This window comes from Sapajus apella, unplaced genomic scaffold (assembly GCF_009761245.1).
Source record: "Sapajus apella isolate SASKATOON/1434 unplaced genomic scaffold, GSC_monkey_1.0 scaffold1720, whole genome shotgun sequence".
In the NCBI taxonomy this organism is placed as follows: domain Eukaryota; kingdom Metazoa; phylum Chordata; class Mammalia; order Primates; family Cebidae; genus Sapajus; species Sapajus apella.
In genome coordinates, this window is record NW_022438646.1 from 6,477 (window position 1) to 12,676 (window position 6,200).

The window sequence follows — 6,200 nt, forward strand, 5'->3', positions numbered from 1 at the left end:
TTCTTCTGTCTCAGCCTCCTGAATAGCTGGGTTTATAGTCTTGAACCCCTGTGCCTAATTTTTTTATTTATTTTATTTTTTACCGGTTGTTAAATGATCCTTTATTGAAATATCTTCCTTTGTGCTTCTTAACTAGCTGGGCATTCCACAGCACCACTGTTGATGCCATCTATGATGTCATGAGGGTGGTGGCCATCAGCATTACAGTCCACAGACTGGTCAGTCCCCAGGATCTCTTTAATGGTTCCAGAGAGTCCTGTGGGTAAAGATCAGTGCCACATCTGTTGAGCAATGTTGATGATATCATCAAAAGTGATATTCCCACTGTGTTTAATGTTTCTGTTTCTTTCTGTTTCTTGGTGGTTCCTCGAGGGCTTTGAGGATCAGGGCAGAGGCAGAAGGCACCACTCAATCTGGGCCTGTCTGTTCTGAATGGTAAGTTTCACTGTAATCCTCAGGCACTTTCAGTCACCCATTGCTTTGGCAATGTCATCACCAAACATTTTTGGAGACAGACCCAGGGGGCCAGCGCAGAAGTGGCACCTACTTCACCCCCGGTGCACCTCAGGTATATGACTTTGATTTCGTTGGGGTCGACCTTCGGTGGCACGGTGGAGGCAGCTGGTGTTGGATGAACCTGGATTTCGGACGACTGAAGAAAATTGCACATTGGCCTCCTCCAAGCCGAACGCCGAAAGCTATCTATTTTTTGAGATAGGATTTCACTCCTGTTGCCCAGGCTGGAGTGCACTGGTGTGATCTCAGCTAATTGCAGCCTCTGCTTCCCAGGCTCAAGTGATTGTCCTGCCTCAGCCTCCCAGTAGCTGGGGCCATAGATATGTACCACTGTGCCCAGCTAATTGTATTATTTTTTAGAGATGAGGTCTTGCCATGTTGCCCAGTTGGTTTCAAACTCCTGAGTTCAAGTGATCAGCCCACCTCAGCCTCCCGAAGTGCTGATTAGTCCTGGCCTAATTTTTAATTTTTTGTAGAGATGAGATCTCACTATGTTGCCTTGGCTAGTTTTAAACTCCTGGGCTCAAGTGATCCTTCTTCCTTGGCCTGCCAAAGTGCTGACATTATAGGTGAGAGCCATCGTGTCCGGCCAAGAAATATATTTTACAGCAACGCAGTACACATGTACACACACACACACACACACATGCACACTCTTAAAGTTGCACAATACCTATCTTAGTGCCTGTGACATTCTCTGATATTTTCTATTCTATTTTTTAAAAATTCTGGCTGGGCACGGGGCTCACATGTCTATAATCCCAGCACTTTGGGAGGCCGAGGCAGGTGGATCATTTGAGGTCAGGAGTTTGAGACCAGCCTGGCCAACATGGTGAAAACCCGTCTCTACTAAAAATGCAAAAGTCAGCCGGGTATGGTGGGGTAGGGGGGGGCACCTATAATTCCAGTTACTTGGGAGGCTAAGGAAGGAGAATTGCTTGGATCTGGGAGGTGGAGGTTGCAGTGAGCCAAGATCACACCACTGCACTCCAGCCTGGATGACAGACCAAGACTCCGTCTTGAAAAATAAAGATTCTGTTTTATTCCAACACTTTGGAAGGCCAAGGCAGGTGGATTCCTTGAGCCCTGAAGTTTGAGACTAACCTGGGCAAGATAGGGAGACCCTATATATATATTCTTTTTTTTTTTTTTTTTTTGAGACGGAGTTTCGCTCTTGTTACCCAGGCTGGAGTGCAATGGCGCGATCTCGGCTCACCGCAACCTCCGCCTCCTGGGTTCAGGCAATTCTCCGGCCTCAGCCTCCTGAGTAGCTGGGATTACAGGCACGCACCACCATGCCCAGCTAATTTTTTTTTTTTTTGTATTTTTAGTAGAGACGGGGTTTCACCATGTTGACCAGGATGGTCTTGATCTCTTGACCTCGTGATCCACCTGCCTCGGCCTCCCAAAGTGCTGGGATTACAGGCTTGAGCCACCGCGCCCGGCACATATATATATTCTTGTTGCAACACACAGTTTTCTTTTTTTTGAGACAGAGTCTTGCTTTGTCACCTAGGCTGGAATAGTGGTGCCATCTCAGCTCACTGCAACCTCAGCCTCCTGGGTTTAAGCGATTCTCCTGTCTCAGCCTCCTGAGTAGCTGGTACTATAGGCAGCCACCACCACGCCTGGCTAATTTTGTATTTTTAGTAGAAACAGTGATTCACTATGTTGGCCAGGCTGGTCCCGAACTCCTGACCTCAAGTGATCTGCCCGCCTTGGCCTCCCAAAGTGCCAAGGTTACAGGCGTGAGCCACTGTGCCTGGCCGCAACCCACAGTTGTTGTTGTTGTTATTTATGTATTTATTTTTATTTATTTATTAATTTTTTTGAGACGGAGTTTCACTCTTGTTACCCAGGCTGGAGTGCAATGGCACGATCTCGGCTCACTGCAACCTCTGCCTCCCGGGTTCAGGCAATTCTCCTGCCTCAGCCTCCTGAGTAGCTGGGATTACAGGCACACGCCACCATGCCCAGCTAATTTTTTGTATTTTTAGTAGAGACGGGGTTTCACCATGTTGACCGGGATGGTCTCCATCTCTTGACCTCGTGATCCACCCACCTCGGCCTCCCACAGTGCTGGGATTACAGGCTTGAGCCACCGCGCCCGGCCTATGTATTTATTTTTTTAGAGACAGGATCTTGCGCTGTTTCCCAGGTTAGAGTGCATTAGCATTATCACAGTTCACTGCAGTCTTGAACTCCTAGCTTAAAGTGATCCTCCCACCTTGGCCTCCCAAAGTGCTGGGACCACAGGCAGGGTGCCATCATGCCTGGCTATTTTTTTTTAATTATTATTTTAGATATTTTTATTTTTTTATTTTTTTATTTATTTATTTTTTTTTTTTTTAGACGGAGTTTCGCTCTTGTTACCCAGGCTGGGGTGCAATGGCGCGATCTCGGCTCACCGCAACCTCCGCCTCCTGGGGTTCAGGCAATTCTCCTGCCTCAGCCTCCTGAGTAGCTGGGATTACAGGCACGTGCCACCACGCCCAGCTAATTTTTTGTATTTTTAGTAGAGACAGGGTTTCACCATGGTGACCAGGATGGTCTCGATCTCTTGACCTCGTGATCCACCCGTCTCAGCCTCCCAAAGTGCTGGGATTACAGGCGTGAGCCACCGCGCCCGGCCTTTATTTTTATTTTGAGACGGAGTCTTGCTCTGTCACCCAGGCTGGAATGCAGTGGTGCAATCTTGGCTAACTGCAACCTCTGCCTCTCGGGTTCAAGTAATTCTCCTGCCTCAGCCTCCTGAGTAGCTGGGATTGCAGGCACCCATCACCACGCCCAGCTAACTTTTGTATTTTTAGTAGAGATGGGGCTTCACCATGTTGGCCACGCTGCTCTTGAACTCCTGACCTCATGATCCGCCTGCCTTGGTCTCCCAGAGTGCTGGGATTACAGGCATGAGCCACTGCACCTGGCCTATTTTTAATTTTATTTTTAGACAGAGTCTCACTCTTTTGCCCAGGCTGGAATGCAGTGGTGTGATCTCAGTTCACTGCAACCTCCTGGGTTTAACTGATTTTTCTGCCTCAGCCTCCCTGAGTAGCCAGGATTACAGGCACCTACCACCGTGCCCAGCTAATTTTTGTATTTTTAGTAGAGACAGGGTTTCATCATGTTGGCTAAGCTAGTCTCAAACTCCTGAGCTCAGGTGATCCGCCTGCCTCCACCTCCCAAAGTCCAGGGATTACAGGCGTGAGCCATTGCACCCGGCCAAATTTTTAAATTTTTTATAAAGTGTCTTTCCTTGTTACCCAAGCTGGTCTTGAACTCCTGGGCTCAAATGATCCTCCTGCTGTGGCCTCCCAAAATGCTGGGATTACACGCATGAGCCACTGTGCCTGGCCTATAATACCTTTTCTGTTTAGATATATTTAGCCACATAAATATTTCTCATTGTGTTGTCTATAGTCTTCAGTAGGGTGACATGTAGCGTAGGTTCATAGCCTAGGAGTAATAGCCAAAGAACCTAGGTGTATAGTAGGCTATACTATCCAGGCTTATTTAAGTACACTCCTTGTTTTTCACAAGGATGAATTACCTAACAACACATTTCTCAATGACTATATGTTCAGAATGTGTTAAAGTGCTTGAGTGGAGTAAGAAGTGTTTGAAGGGTAGCAGATAGACTGTAGGACTGGAATGCTGCCTAGAGGAAACTGGGAATGCATCACAAAGGCCGGTATTTTAAGGGGACTGTCAAGAATAATAGGAGTTTTCTGGGTAAAGAAGAGGAAGGGTAGGAGGAATTAATTTTATGTAGTTTTGGAGAGAACAGTAATATGAAAAAAATACTTGGAGAGTGGGTGGAAGGTAGGATGCAAGAAAAGCCTCCTATTTAAATAAAAAGCAAACATGATACAGATATGTATTAACATCCATACAGAAATAAGTTAGCTGGACACAGTGGTTCATGCCTGTAATTTTAGCACTTTGGGAAGCCAAGGTGGACAGACTGCTTGAGCCCAGACTGGGCAACATGGTGAAACCTCATCTCTAAAAAAAAATAGCAAAATTAGTCAGGCATGGTGGCGTGCACCTGTAGTCCCAGCCACTTGGGAGGCTGAAGTGGGAAGATCACCTGAGCCTGGGGAGGTTGAGGCTGCAGTGAACGATGATCGCACCACTGTACTCCAGCCTGGGTGACAGAGCAAGACCCTGTCTCAAAAAAAAAAAAAAAAGAAAAGAAAAGAAATGAGTTGGCTCTTGCCCTAATGTGGAATGCTCAGTGAATCTACATTAACAGGATTTTATGAAAAAGATAGTCTTTGAGCAAGATTTTGATACCAGTGGGATAGAAGAGGCCACCAAACACCAGAGCGGCCTCAACCCCGCAGGTGTCAAGGCTCTTGACACCGTTGCCGAAGGAATTCAAGGACAAATCAGGAAATAATGAAAGTAGGATTTATTACAAAGCAAAAAAAAAAAACAAAAACAAAGGGGAGTGCAGGCCTACTCAAGAAAGACAGGAGGGGGACAAAGGGCGGGCGGATCGGCGGGAAGGGGAGGGGCGCTGCCAGGCCAGACCCGGGGAGGTCCCCGGCCCGCCCCCCTCTCCCCGCCCGCACAAGCTGCAGCCGCTTGCTGGCGCCCGTGCCGCCGCTCTCGCCGCAGAGCCGAGCAGATGATGAGGGCCCAGTGAGGCACCAAGGGAAGGTCACCGTCAAGTTTGACTGCAAGGAGCTATGGCAGAGCCTAATAAAGGAGTGGATCCTGTACCAGCTCACGCGCCTCTATGACTGCTAGGAAAAAAGATCCTAGAACTGGAGATTGACGTGGATAAGCTCCTCTACATGGAGATTGACGATGCCTGGGCTGCCAGGGTCAAGGAGCTGCAGGGTGACTGTTACAAACCTACAAAGGCCTTCCTTCATCTCTGGCCTGCTGGACAAGATTCGGGGCATGCAGAAGCTAAGCGCACCCCAGAAGAAGTGAGGGTCCCTGACCCAGGCGAACAGTGGCTCCCACAGGACAATTGCTGCCCCCCACCTCCTCCGTAGCAGCAGTAGCAACAGCAATACCGGGGTCCCGGTGGCCAGGCCTGGTGCCATGAGCAGCGCTCCTCTTGCCCCTGGCCCAGGTGTCTCTTCCCCTGCCCCCTCAGTTTTCCACTTTTGGGTTTTGTTTGTTTGTTTGTTTGAGACAGAGTCTTGCTTTGTCGCCAGGCGCCAGGCTGGACTGCAGTGGCGCAATCTCGGCTCACTACAACCTCCGCCTCCCGGGTTCAAGCAATTCTCCTGCCTCAGCCTCCCGAGTAGCTGGGACTACAGGCACGCACCACCACACCCAGCTAATTTTTGTATTTTAGTAGAGACGAGGTTTCACCATGTTGGTCAGGATGGTCTGGATCTCTTGACCTCGTGATCCGCCGGCCTTGGCCTCCCAAAGTGCTGGGATTACAGACGTGAGCCACTGTGCCCGGCCACTTTTGGGTTTTTTTTTAAAATCGTTATTAAACTGATGGGACTTTTTATTTTGACTGCAGGCCTTTTAATAAAGCTAGGATACACATTTGGTGCAGCTAAAAAAAAAAAAGGACAGCCGGGCGCGGTGGCTCAAGCCTGTAATCCCAGCACTTTGGGAGGCCGAGGCGGGTGGATCACGAGGTCAAGAGATCGAGACCATCCTGGTCAACATGGTGAAACCCCGTCTCTACTAAAAATACAAAAATTAGCTGG

The 6,200-nt window shown here is 48.6% G+C and overlaps 1 pseudogene; it reads left to right on the forward strand.

Moving 5' to 3' along the window:
* Positions 1-4,642: 4,642 nt before the first annotated feature.
* Positions 4,643-5,713, forward strand: LOC116546939 (annotated as a pseudogene).
* The last annotated feature ends 487 nt before the right edge of the window (positions 5,714-6,200 follow it).